This window comes from Nansenia antarctica (genome assembly GCF_963989245.1).
Source record: "Nansenia antarctica genome assembly, contig: SCAFFOLD_59, whole genome shotgun sequence".
NCBI lineage: Eukaryota > Metazoa > Chordata > Actinopteri > Argentiniformes > Microstomatidae > Nansenia > Nansenia antarctica.
In genome coordinates this window covers 137645-152500 of record NW_027663094.1, presented here as the reverse complement: position 1 = coordinate 152500, position 14856 = coordinate 137645, and the positions used below count along the sequence as shown (strand labels likewise).

At 47.3% G+C, this 14856-nt stretch overlaps 1 long non-coding RNA gene across 1 annotated transcript; it reads right to left on the bottom strand.

The window, feature by feature from the left end:
• Positions 1 to 13519: 13519 nt before the first annotated feature.
• LOC308175306 lies at positions 13520 to 14568 on the bottom strand. The gene is made up of 3 exons (XR_013937950.1): positions 14507 to 14568; positions 14230 to 14306; positions 13520 to 13651 (listed from the first exon to the last, which is right to left on the bottom strand). It is a non-coding gene; the product is annotated as an uncharacterized lncRNA (long non-coding RNA).
• Positions 14569 to 14856: the final 288 nt, after the last annotated feature.

The window sequence follows — 14856 nt, the reverse complement described above, 5'->3', positions numbered from 1 at the left end:
TCACACAGAGTGACGAGACCATGCCTTTTTCTGTGTTTAAAACTAAGCTCAGGAGTTTTGAGGACACTGAGAAAATGCGCGTAACGGCGTCGGAGGACAATGTTATGCGAGCCCAAGCCCTGTCTGACCGGGGTGCCCAGAACGCCCAAAGCGCACGTAGCCAGAGCGCACAGCGAACAGACATTGTGTGCTACAAATGTGGCCAAAAGGGACATATCAAAAGGACCTGTCGACGCAAGGTGTGGTGTAACCACTGTAGGAGCTCCACACATCAAGGAGCCGCCTGCAGAAGGAGACCGGACCAGGACGACGCGCGAGGGGTGTCCGAGCAAGTGAGTGGTCATGACAACACTTACGCGTTTCTGGCTAAGGACAAGCCAGGACGCAGTGTTACGAGGGGCCTGATGGTGGACACCGGTGCGACTGCGCATATTATCACCGACCTGGCCAGGTTCAAGGTGTTCGATGACGGTTTCCAGGCCGAGACGCACTGCGTGGAGCTGGCGGACGGCACGAGGAGCAAAGGGGTCGCAGAGCGCAGAGGAGATGCGGAGGTGTGCTTGATGGACAGCCGAGGGAGGCGACTGACTACAACGCTGCGAGGGGCGCTGTACATCCCCTCATTCCCCCAGGACATCTTCTCTGTGAGAGCAGCCACAGACACTGGGGCTACTGTGATCTTCAGAACAGGAGAAGACATCCTACAGCACAGAGACGGTACTGCATTTCACATCCATGAGCATAATAGACTATATTATTTGCCCACAGTGGATGACCAATGTGATCAAAGTAAGAGCTGTTTTGATCTAAAGACATGGCATGAAATTCTAGGACATTGTAATTTTGAGGATGTTCTGAAACTCCAGAATGTTGTTGATGGTATGTCAATTAAGGGAAAAATTAATAAGTCTAACCTGAACTGTGAAGTGTGCACTCTGGGAAAGTTTGTACAGAGCTTCAACAGGAAGCCTGATAGAAGGGCCAAAAATGCTCTAGAGTTGGTGCACACAGACCTAGCGGGTCCAATTGACCCAGTGTCCATAGATGGACATAGATTTGCACTTTCGTTCACAGATGACTATACTAGTACTGTGTTTTTCTACTTTCTTAAGCACAAGAGTGATACTGTACAGGCGACAGAGCAGTTCATAGCTGACACCGCCGCGTATGGTAGGATCAGACGTATCAGGTCAGATAATGGTACTGAATTTACAGGGAAAGAGTACCAAGGGCTACTGAGAAGAAATGGTATCAGACATGAGACATCATCTCCATATTCGCCACATCAGAATAGCACTGCAGAACGCCAGTTTAGGACTCTCTTTGACATGGCTCGATGCATGTTATTAGAGAGCAAGCTACCCAAGGTGTTATGGCCTTATGCAGTACAGACTGCATCTGTAGTGAGAAATAGGTGTTTTAACAATCGCACAAAACAGACACCTTACATGATGCTGACAGGGAGACGTCCCAATATGTCTAGGATGCAGAAGTTTGGAACGGTGTGTTATGCCTACAAACAGGATAAGAAAAAGCTAGACCCAAGGAGTGAGAAGGGCTTCTTTGTAGGGCATGACAAGAAAAGCCCAGCTTACCTGGTTTTCTATCCTGACAGTGGAAAGGTGAGGAAGCACAGACTGGTCAGATTTATGCCAAAGACGATGGGTGAGCAGCAGACACAGACTGAGATATCAATAGATGATGAGGACTGTGATGTGCCACAAAGGGCCAGCACGACTAAGCAAAGGGACCCGAGTCCAAGGACAGCTCAAGAGCATATTCCTGTGACCAGGCCCGAACAGGTGCAGACTAGGGAGAAACAGGAGTCTCCACGCTATCCTCCCAGGGAGAGGAAGAGACCAGATTATTTTGGGGACCGTGTATATGAAGTAGGAAGTCAGGACCAGGCACAGGTAAACATTGATTACTGCTACGCTATGTTGTGTAACGTACCTTTGACCTACAGTGATGCAGTGAAGTCACCCAAGTCTAGAGAATGGGTCAGTGCTATGGACGACGAAATGCAATCATTGAGAGAGAATGGTACGTTTACTTTGACTAACTTACCCCAGGGCAAAGTTGCAGTGGGGGGTAGATGGGTGTATACAATCAAGAAAAATGCAGATGGTTCAGAAAAATACAAAGCACGATATGTTGCAAAAGGCTACAGTCAGAGAAGGGGTGTTGACTATGAAGATACCTTTTCTCCCACAGCCGATTTAACCAGTGTTCGAGTGTTGATGCAAAAAGCAGCACAGGAGAATTTGATTTTACATCAAATGGATGTCAAAACTGCCTATCTTCATGCACCGATAGATTGTGAGATATACATGGAACAGCCAGAGGGTTATGAGCAGACATCTGGCACAGAGACAGTGGTGTGTAAGCTAGAGAAGTCACTGTATGGTCTAAAACAGTCTGGCCGAAATTGGAACCATTTATTACACGACTATCTAATGGTGAATGAGTTTGTGCAAAACCCTGCAGATCATTGTGTATATACTAAAGAAACGGAACATGAGAAAGTGATCATGATTATATGGGTCGATGATTTGGTTATTGCTGCCAGTAACGAGAATGCACTGAATGTTGTAAAAGAGATGCTCTCAAAGAAATTTCAGATGAAAGATATGGGCAAATTGACACATTTCCTGGGAATCGATTTTGAACAGTGTGATGGATGTGTAACAATGTAACAAAAGCAGTGTGTAAAGAACATGCTAGAGAGGTTTGACATGCAGAACTGTAAACCCAGATCGACGCCTTGTGAGCAGACACTCAATTACACTGAAGGAGCAGGATTAATGAGTGATGTCACTCGGTACAGAGAGGTGGTCGGTAGCCTCATCTACCTGACTATGTGTACTAGGCCAGATCTTTGTTTCATAGTGAGTAAACTGTCCCAGTATTTTACCAAACCAACCGAGGAGCATTGGGCCACTGCCAAACATGTATTGAGGTTCTTAAAGGGCACCAGTGATAAAGTGTTGTGTTACAAAAGGTGTAACTCTGATTTGAGATTACAGGCTTTCAGTGATGCTGACTGGGCAGCAGATGTCACAGACCGTCGTAGCACAACAGGTTACTGTGTTAGTCTACATGAGAATGGTCCATTGGTCTCATGGAAGACCAAAAAGCAACCAACGGTGGCGTTGTCCACATGTGAGGCGGAGTACATGGCATTAGCTGCAACCACCCAAGAGTGTTTACACCTGACTCAACTGTTGACACATATGGATGCATGCAAGTATGCACCACCCATTGTCCATGAGGACAATCAGGGAACGATTGCATTAGCTAAGAACCCAGTCCGCAGACAAAGATCCAAACACATAGATATAAAGTACCATTTCATCAGGTCTACAGTACAGAATGGACAGATCTGTTTGCAATATTGTCCCACAGATCAAATGGTGGCTGATGTGTTTACCAAACCAGTAACTAAGGACAAATTGGTTAGGTTCACAAAGGTTATGTTTGGGAGAGAAACCACATCAGTGTGAGTAATGACCAAGCAGTCAATTTTTGTTTTGGTTTTCTTGCTTTATTTTTTCAAAGTGTTATAAGAGAATACCAGTGAAAAACTGAAGACTGTTTGTAAATGATGATGATGATGATGATGTATATTCTTGTTTCACAGGAGAGGAACAATATCAGTGCCAGCTTTTGTTTGTTTGATTGATGGAATGACAGCCCCAAAGAGTGTTATGGAAATTGTAGGCTACTGATTGTTACTGATTTGTTTATTTTTCTCTCCATCTTGGTCAGGTGAGAGCAAGTGGGGGTGTTGACATGAGTGTGCTCTCCAGTCATCCCTATCCCAGTGTGAGTGGGGCATAATTGATTGATTGACACCAGCTGTGTGACATGAATGATTGAGCCAGCTGATCCTATATATGTGACCATTCCCACAATAAAAGTTGCTTCCTTGATAACATGAACCCTGTCTGACAGCGTATGATTCCTCCGTTCAGTGTGTAGTCCGATCGTTATGGTCTTAGCCAATACGCAATAACCAACGTTTAACACAGCCGCAGAGGACGACCCCCTGCTGGCGGAAAAGCTGAACTCCTTCTACGCCCGGTTCGACGAGGGGCGAACGGAGGTAACCACAACACAAACACCACTCTCTCCAGCTCTCAGCAGCCTCACCCTCACAGAGCATGAAGTGAGACGCGTGCTGAAGGCGGTGGACCCCAGGAAAGCCTCAGGGCCGGATGGCGTCCTGGGACGGGTGCTGAGGGACTGCGCCGACCAGCTGGCCGGGGTTTTCACCAACATCTTCAACCAGTCCCTGTCCCAGGCCACCATCCCACCCTGCCTGAAAACCTCAACTATCATCCCAGTCCCGAAGAAAAGCACGGTGAGCTGCCTAAACGACTACCGCCCGGTGGCACTCACACCAATCATCATGAAGTGCTTCGAGAAACTAGTCCGGGCCCACATAGTCAGACGCCTCCCGCCCAACCTGGATCCATACCAGTTCGCCTACAGAGCCCACAGGTCCACAGAGGACGCCATCGCGACGACTCTCCACTCCACTCTATCCCACCTGGAGAGGGGAAACAGCTACGCGAGACTGCTCTTTGTGGACTTCAGCTCTGCCTTCAACACCATCCTTCCAGACAGGCTAGTGACCAAACTACTAGACCTGGGACTATCACACTCTATATGTGCATGGATCAAGGACTTCCTGTCCGACCGCCCCCAGAGGGTGCGGGTGGGCTCCCACACCTCCACAGCCCTCAGACTCTGGGGTCCCCCCAGGGCTGCGTGCTAAGCCCCATCCTCTACAACCTCTACACCTACGACTTCACCCCCGTCCACCCCAGCAACTCCATCGTAAAGTTTGCAGATGACACCACCATGGTGGGCTGCATCTCGGGGGGGGACAAGGCTGCGTACAGGGATGAGGTAGAGCAGCTGAGCAAGCTGTGCAAGGTTAACAACCTGCTGCTGAACAAGTCAAAGACCCAGGAAATCATCGTGGACTTCAGGAGGAAAAAATCTGAGGTCCAGCCCCTGCTCATCGACGGAGGGAGCGTGGAGAGAGTCTCAACCCTCCGATTCCTGGGGGTGCACATACAGGATGACCTGTCCTGGAAGAACAACACAGCAGCCATCATCAAGAAGGCACAACAGCGGCTCTTCTTCCTGAGAGTCCTCAGGAAAGACCACATCGGACAGGAGATGCTGGTGGCCTTCTACCGCTGCGCAGTGGAGAGCATCCTCACCTACTGCATCTGCAACTGGTTCTCCAGCTGCACAGCCGCAGAGAGGAATGCGCTACAGAGAGTCGTGAGAATGGCCCAGAAGATCACCGGCGCCCCCCTCCCCTCTCTGGAAGAGCTGTACAACACACGCTGCCTCAGGAAGGCCTCCAAGATCTCCAGAGACCCATCCCACCCTGGGTACGAACACTTTGCTCGGCTGCCCTCGAACAGGCGGTACAGGACCATGTTCGCAAGGACAAACAGACTGAAGCTCAGCTTCTACCCCAGGGCCATCCAGGCCCTGAACACAGCAAAGACCTAGGTTCTGGGCCCTGGACAGTCTGGACGGATTGATGGCAGCTGCTGTACTGTAAAACACATGTGTGGTACTTTACTGTACACTGTAACTTACAGTCATTAACTGCGGAAACTACAGCCACGTTTTGCAATTGATATGGAAACTATAACAGACAGGTTCAACGTGAATCTGGCCAAACTGAAACCAAAGATAACCTCCTTAAGCGTACCTTTTTCACAGAGTGGGCTTGGTGTCCATCCAGCCGCTGTGCATGTGGCATGTGGTTGCCTTTGATCCCCCCTCTTACAGGTGTAATATTGACCTTCCCTCAGTCTGCTCTCTCTCCAGACACGGGGGTACCCCCTCTTACAGGTGTAACATTGACCTTCCCTCAGTCTGCCCTCTCTCCAGACACGGGGGGAGCTCACTAGGCTGTCATGTGGATCCCCACAAGTGATCTCTGGAATGAGAGTTAATATGTTCAGGCTTTACGTCTATGATACTGTACCTGCAGAGTAACACACAGTAGTACATAAGACATATTACTGTGTGTTACTTTGCAGATACAGTATCATTCACATAAAGCCTGAACATGTTCATGTGTTAGATTAGATTAGGTTCAACTAGGTTTTATTGTCATCGCAAAGTACTAATCGACAAATTGCAGTTCAGCATCAAGCCAGACATGCAAATAGTGATATAAGAACATGATATAAAGAAAACATGACAATGATATTGATAGGAAAATGTGCAATGGTGTGCAAACGTGTTTGTGCAGAGGTAGTATTGTAAACATCAGTGCGGTAGTTCATGTACAGTATGTAAAGTGCAAATGTATAAAATAAGCTATATCAAGAGACATGTGCAATGTGCAATATACAGTATGTGTAAAGATAGTATTGTAAACATCAGTAGTGCAAAGGTTATAGAGTGATCACATTAACCAGGGATGTGCAACCATCAGAGTATTGTCATTGTCTTTGCCATTGTATCCCAGGGTGAGGATCCTGTACCTCCTGAGTCTCTTAGAAGGTAAGGTTAGGGGTCAAACAGACCTGAGGATCCTGTACCTCCTGAGTCTCTTTGAAGGTAGGGTTAGGGGTCAAACAGACCTGAGGATCCTGTACCACCTGAGTCTCTTTGAAGGTAAGGTTAGGGGTCAAACAGACGTGAGGATCCTGTACCTCCTGAGTCTCTTTGAAGGTAAGGTTAGGGGTCAAACAGACGTGAGGATCCTGTACCACCTGAGTCTCTTTGAAGGTAAGGTTAGGGGTCAAACAGACGTGAGGATCCTGTACCTCCTGAGTCTTTTAGATGGTAGGGGGTCAAACAGACGTGAGGATCCTGTACCTCCTGAGTCTCTTAGATGGTAGGGGGTCAAACAGACGTGAGGATCCTGTACCTCCTGAGTCTCTTAGATGGGAGGGGGTCAAACATACAGTGGATGGGGTGCGAGGTATCCTTGATGATGCTTGCCACCCTCCGCCGACAGCGGGTTGCCTGGAGGGACTCGATGGTAGGGAGTTTGATGGTAGGGAGTTTGATGGTAGGGAGTTTGATGGTAGGGAGTTTGGTGGTAGGGAGTTTGGTGGTAGGGAGTTTGGTGGTAGGGAGTTTGGTGGTAGATAGTTTGGTGGTAGAGAGTTTGGTGGTAGGGATTTTGATGGTAGGGAGTTTGATGGTAGGGAGTTTGGTGGTAGGGAGTTTGGTGGTAGGGAGTTTGGTGGTAGATAGTTTGGTGGTAGGGAGTTTGATGGTAGGGAGTTTGGTGGTAGGGAGTTTGGTGGTAGAGAGTTTGATGGTAGAGAGTTTGGTGGTAGGGAGTTTGATGGTAGAGAGTTTGATGGTAGAGAGTTTGGTGGTAGGGAGTTTGGTGGTAGGGAGTTTGGTGGTAGATAGTTTGGTGGTAGGGAGTTTGATGGTAGGGAGTTTGGTGGTAGGGAGTTTGGTGGTAGATAGTTTGATGGTAGGGAGTTTGGTGGTAGAGAGTTTGATGGTAGGGAGTTTGGTGGTAGGGAGTTTGATGGTAGAGAGTTTGATGGTAGGGAGTTTGGTGGTAGGGAGTTTGGTGGTAGGGAGTTTGATGGTAGGGAGTTTGGTGGTAGGGAGTTTGGTGGTAGGGAGTTTGGTGGTAGATAGTTTGATGGTAGGGAGTTTGGTGGTAGAGAGTTTGGTGGTAGGGAGTTTGATGGTAGGGAGTTTGGTGGTAGATAGTTTGATGGTAGAGAGTTTGGTGGTAGATAGTTTGATGGTAGGGAGTTTGGTGGTAGAGAGTTTGGTGGTAGGGAGTTTGGTGGTAGGGAGTTTGATGGTAGGGAGTTTGATGGTAGAGAGTTTGGTGGTAGGGAGTTTGGTGGTAGGGAGTTTGGTGGTAGGGAGTTTGGTGGTAGGGAGTTTGATGGTAGGGAGTTTGATGGTAGGGAGTTTGGTGGTAGGGAGTTTGGTGGTAGGGAGTTTGGTGGTAGGGAGTTTGGTGGTAGAGAGTTTGGTGCCAATGATACACTGGGCGGTTTTCACCACCTGTTGCAGGGCCTTCCGGTCGGGCACATTGCAGTTGTCATACCACACTGTGATGCAGTTGGTGAGGATGCTCTCGATGGTGCAGCAGTAGAAATTGGTCAGGATCCTGGGAGACAGATGGGCTTTCTTCAATCTCCTCAGGAAGTATAGGCGCTGCTGCCCCGTTTTGACCAAAGAAGAGCAGTTGAGGGTCCAAGAGAGGTCCTCGGAGATGTGGACCCCCAGGAACTTGAAGCTGGGAACACACTCCACCTACATGTCAATGATGTAGATGGGGGAGTCTGTGTGTGTGTGTGTGTGTGTATGCAGCCCCTAGTTTTCCTGAAGTCCACAATGATCTCCTTGGTCTCCTTGGTCTTCCTGGTCTTCTCCTAATATAATGACATCAACATCTGTCATTCCTGCAGTCTTCTAGCGACCCCTCTGTAATACTTCTCAACTCACAAGCGGAGGTATTGCCGTGTTTATTCAGAAAATAATGATTGCTGCGTTTATTCTGAATACTATATCACACAAGGTTGTTCCATGTTGCCAGGTGACTGTCTCCCTTCCGTCTCCCTGTCTGCAGTTGAACTTAAACCAGCTGACCTGTTCTTTCCTTTAACGAATTTGAGTATAAGGTTCCCTTGCACAGAAAACGAGTAAGCTCGAGATAAGATTGCGAACTGACGAGCCTTGACATGCACGAGCTTGTTACTTTCTTCTGCAGAGAAGCGCGCTGACCTCCTTCTTAGGACTTCCATAATAGCATAGCGCTAATGACTCAACGCAGCCGGTTCTTAAAGGGAATGGCACCTGGCACGCTGATTGGGTTGATTGAGAAGACACCCAAAACACACCCATGACTAATTTCTTTGCTTAGCGCCGGGTTTTAGGCGCCCACTACATCACGCATAATAGCAAAGTGGCCTTGACCACGCCTCCACGTCTTAAGTTTAGATCTACCGCCTCGTCTTATTGATGAAGTGCATAATAGGGCCCATGGTCTCTGAGTTTGGTGACCTGCTTGGAGGGGATGATGGTGTTGAAGGCTGAGCTGAAGTCAGTGAACAACATCCTTGCGTGGTTGTTGCTTGTGTCGAGGTGGGTCAGGGTGGAGTGAAGCGCCATGGAGATGGCAGCTGGTGAAAGGGGGTACAAGTCGGCAACGGACCAAATGTTCAGATTTAATTATGAAAGATATAAATAAATTGGACTGGAAAAATGGAAGCTCATTTGTGGGTGGTGACTTAATTTAACTTAAAAGAGCATTGATTCAAAACAAATTGTTTTACTGAAACGTTGTTGAAAATCAATGACACACTCGCTAGATAAGCCACGGTATTGCAATGCAACGGATTCTGTGAGTTACTTTTTTGGGAATAAAAGTCAGAACATTTGGTCAAAAGTGGTCGACTTGTTCCGCCTTTCACCAGCTGCCGTCATATATGCGTTCCTCTGTGCACGGCGCTGTATACCTTCACATCCAGGTGTGGATGACCAGCCTCCGCCCTCTCGGCACGTTACGATGTCTGATGACTCATGTGTGCCGATGGTCCAGTATTCTGGAGCGCAGTCCACTCTCACTGTTTCCTCAGGTAAGAACACAGTCTTGTCAGCAGGTGCATATGTGCTTCCTCTTGTAGGTGCCAATCCCAGTTCACATTTTATCTCTGTATTTTGGAGAAAGAAAACATTGAATACAACACATGTAAGTATGTTGAAATGTTCGACAAAGGGTGTTGGGCAAGCTGCTCTGAACATGTATTTAACTAGATCACCAATGACTTTTCAAGGAAATATGGTGAACTACACTGAAGCTACTCTTGAGATCAATATTTAGACAAACACAGCATTCAGTTACTGAAAGATGACCAGTCCATGTGACTGAAAGATGACCAGACCATGTGACTGAAAGCATGTGACTGAAATCACAGGGAGAGAAACAAATGTGTGAGGTGGAGCAAAGTAGTTTGATTGATTGATTGATTGAAGACTTTATTAGAAGATTTGCAGAAGTAGGTACATGAAAGTACATATTACATACAAGGTCAACTAACAGGATAAAAACCCAAGAAAGCCACTGGCTTATTTCAATTGGGGTCCTTGATTCTCAATTCATCGTTACATGTAAGACAGACAAAAACACTAGTACTATCTACAAGATAATACAGACAAATAACTATTACTATCTACAAGATAAAAATACATCCATCATGGGAAGAACAATACAACAAAACATCAGGTATGTACAGCGGGTAGGACAGGTGGGGACATACACCACAGGTGGGGGCGGGGGACAAAACACAAAGTATGTACAGTGGGTAGTTCGGGTCTTTTAATCTGATTTTTGATTTAGAGGGTCCAGTTACGGATTGCAGCCTCCTGTAAATGTTTTTTGAGAGTGGTTTTGAAGGTGGGCAGTGTTTTGCACTCCTTTAAGATTATAGGAAGGGCGTTCCACATTTTTACTGCATAGTTTGCAAACGAGTTTAACCCCTTGTTTGTGGTGCAACGCGGTTGAACGTGGTTCGTGGAGCTTCCTCTGGTGTTGTATGTGTGGACGTTGTTCACTTTTTGGAAGTATGTTGACAGGTACTTGGGTGTCTTTGTGGTGTAGCGTATCTTGAACTTAACTACAGGAAAACTAATATGAATGAATGGACTTTATTGTCATTGCTACAGTACAGGTACCAAACAACGAAATTTAGGAGGGGTGGCTCCCCTGGTGTTAGGAAAGGAAAAAAATAAATAAAAATTCACAAGAAGGGAAGGAGCTGGTTTACATAAATAAAGGCTATGTACACAATCCACTGTACTATACTGTACAGATAGTCGACTAGGGTTGTCATATTGCACAATAGTATTTTTTTCACGTTATTTAAAGTGTCACAGTTTGCAGGCTTGCAATGTACATGTTTGTGCCTCAGCACTACACCTGATTTTTTCAGTCCAGCAGCTGCCATACAATCCGTCTAGACTGTCCAGGGCCCAGAACTTAGGTCTTTGCTGTGTTCAGGGCCTGGACGGCCCTGTGGTAGAAGCAGTTCTTCAGTCTGTTTGTCTTAGTGGCCAGGGTCCTGAACCTCCTTTTCGAGGGCAGCCTGGTAAAGTGTACGTGCCCAGGGTGGGTCGGGTCCCTGGAGATCTTTGAGGCCTTCCTGAGACAGCGTGTGTTGTACAGCTCTTCCAGAGAGGGGAGGGGGGCGCCGGTGATCTTCTGTGCTGTTCTCACTACTCTCTGTAGCGCATTTCTCTCCGCTGTTGTGCAGCTGGAGAACCAGTTGCAGATGCCGTAGGTGAGGATGCTCTCCACTGCGCCGTGGTAAAAGGTCACCAGTATCTCCTGCTTGCTGTGTTCCTTCCTGAGGCATCTCAGGGTGTATAGCCGCTGTTGTGCCCTCTTGATGGTGCCTTTTGTGTTGTCCTTCCAGGACAGGTCATCCCGCATGTGATGTCCCAGGAATCGGAGGTTTGAGACTCTCTCCACGCTCTCTCCGTCAATGAGCAGGGGCTGGATCTCTGACTTTTTCCTCCTGAAGTCTAGGATGATTTCCTGGGTCTTTGACTTGTTCAGCAGCAGGTTGTTAACCTTGCACAGCTTGCTCAGTTGCTCTACCTCATCCCTGTACGCCGCCTCGTCCCCCCCCGAGATACATCCCACCACGGTGGTGTCGTCTGCAAACTTTACGATGTAGTTGCTGGGGTGGACGGGGGTGAAGTCGTGGTGTAGAGGTTGTAGAGGATGGGGCTTAGCACGCAGCCCTGGGGGGACCCAGTGCTGAGGCTGAGGGCTGTGGAGGTGTGGGGGCCCACCAGCACCCTCTGGGGGCGGTCGGTCAGGAAGTCCTTGATCCACGCACATATAGAGTGTGATAGACCCAGGTCTAGTAGTTTGGTCACTAGCCTGTCTGGAAGGATGGTGTTGAAGGCGGAGCTGAAGTCCACGAAGAGCAGTCTCGCGTAGCTGTTTCCCCTCTCCAGGTGGGATAGAGTGGCGTGGAGAGTCGTCGCAATGGCGTCCTCTGTGGACCTGTGGGCTCTGTAGGCGAACTGGTATGGATCCAGGTTGGGCGGGAGGCGTGTGAGTATGTGGGCCCGGACTAGTTTCTCGAAGCACTTCATGATGATTGGTGTGAGTGCCACCGGGCGGTAGTCGTTTAGGCAGCTCACCGTGCTTTTCTTCGGGACTGGGATGATAGTGGAGGTTTTCAGGCAGGGTGGGACGGTGGCCTGGGACAGGGACTGGTTAAAGATGTTGGTGAAAACCCCGGCCAGCTGGTCGGCGCAGTCTCTCAGCACCCGTCCCAGGACGCCATCCGGCCCCGAGGCTTTCCTGGGGTCCACCGCCTTCAGTACGCGTCTCACTTCATGCTCTGTGAGGGTGAGGCTGCTGAGAGCTGGAGAGAGTGGTGTTTGTGTTGCGGTTACCTCCGTTCGCCCCTCGTCGAACCGGGCGTAGAAGGTGTTCAGCTTTCCCGCCAGCAGGGGGTGAATTTAGTAGAGCTACCACCAAGCTACTACAAAATGCAGTTAAACTGATTGTTACATGTAGTGTAACTACTCCCAGAGGCGTTGCTAGGATGGGGGGGGATTAGCTGAGTTTTTGGTTGAGGGGTGCGCTGCGCTACATGCTGATCTTTTTTTTTATTTTTTTTAACAACAACTCTTTTCCAGGATCCAGAGATCCGGGGCTATTCATAAAACATTGGGGGCTCGAGTGCTGCTACTCCCCAACACTGGGTGTTAGGATGGGATAGGCAACATGAACGAGGGGGGTGGTGATCGTATCCTTACCTTCACACCCAGGTGTCGGACTCCAGTCTGCTCCATCGCCTGCTTTTGTACATAGAGGGGATCCTACTTGAGCCTTCTTGTACCTGATGTTACAATAGTAACTCAGAGACTGATTCTCCTTATACTGTCCCTGATAGCCAAATACCCTACCGTTCTCTATCTGAGGAACTTCACATCGGATCACTGTTGAAGAACACAGAGATAAGACAGATGTCCATGTTATTGTTGTCATTATTAGTAGTAGTACTACTTTGTTGGACTGTTGAGGAGCTTGTTTGTTTATGGTCGTGATCGGGTTTGTGGAATCAGACCGGGTCATTAGTGGTCAAATAGGGCAGGCGTTCCAAAACGTGTTCATCTCTCTGAACGCAGTGCAATCTGACAACCCAATCATACATATGTTAGACAATGTCAGGGACGACAAAACAGCCCTGGACTTTCACTCGAAAGGCAAATGGCCCCCTTTTAGAAAACATTCACTTCATCAACTGGTTACTTAAGGTAACAAAACACTGCCTTGAATCAATGTATTCATGTACATGTTATCTCTGTCATTTGGAAGTATGAAATATGGAACAGATGCAGAATACAGAGTATTTTTGACAATGTTAGATGGGATAGATGGCAGGAAGGAGGGAGGTGATCACATCCTGACCTATACACTGCGGCGTTGGATTCCAGACAGCCCGGTGGCCGGTGTGTAGACATGCAGGTGCAGGTAACCCTCTGTCTGGATGCATATACCCGCTGTGACAACTATAATTCAGCCCCTGGGTCTCCTCATAGTCTCCCATCGTACCAATCACAGTACCGTTGGTTATCTCGGGAGCTTCACATCGGATCTCTGTTGAAGAACACCGAAATAAGAACATGTTCATGGTTATGATCGGTTTTATGGAATACCGTGCCATTAGGAGTTCATTAGGCCAGGCGTTTCCCCACCTGTTATATGTGACAGCAGCTGGTGAAACCGGGAACAAGTCGCCAACCAATGTCAAAATGTTCAGACTTTTATTCCGAAAAATGTAAATACATTTCCACATTCAACGTAGTCAAGCCAAAATACTGCAAAGCAATGGATGCGGTGAGTAATCCCCACTGCTACCTAGTTAACTATAACACTACTTTACCTTGTTAGTAGGCTCACAAAACAAGCTGTGTCAGTTGACTAGCGAGTGTGTCATTGATTTTCAACAACACTGAAATATATTTCCATTTTTCTGAATAAAAGTCTGAACATTAAATCGGCAGCCGACTTGTTCCCGGTTTCACCAGCTGGTGTCATGTATTGCATACATCTGTAAAAGGTTTTACAACTGGTGCAAGGTTTTGGGTGTCCTGCTACCATTGTGTTCAATTACATTCATGACATTAGTGGTTGTCATGAGTTGATATGAATATGAACATGCTTTCTCTTCTTACCCTCACATACAGGGATAACATTGTCCCACCCTTCCACCAAGCAGTTCCGATGGTTGGTCCTGCTCACCATAACGTGACTGAGGTGAACACAATTAGGACAACGGAAAACATCTACTGCCGAGTTGACATGTTAACAAGAATATCCACCCAACGACACACTGGACCTTTCAGTGTCTTTTTATGTATTTCATCTCTGCATTCAACATTTAATGTAGAAAAAGTGAAAAAACAAGTAAATAAATATCTTTCTTAAAGTATTGAAAATAACAATTCTTACCCTTTTCTGCATTTGTAAAAGACAAAATCATCTCCGACATGGAAGTCTGCATCTGGTGCGTCTCCAGGATGTCCACATGACTTTACTGAAAACAATAACAGTTGATTAGATGTGTTGCCCTCGGTAACACTATATGTCACACTGTCCATATTACAAGGTAATTAATTATGTAACAAGCAAGCAATGTAAGTACACATTGTTACATTGTAATTACAGCATACATGATTCCAAGAATACACCCATGAGGATGTCTTGTGTGCACAATATGTATTTGCTCAATGAACTTTAATACACCAAGCAAACATAGAAATAGTCTTTCTATATCTATAATATTGTAGGCAGAGTGATCT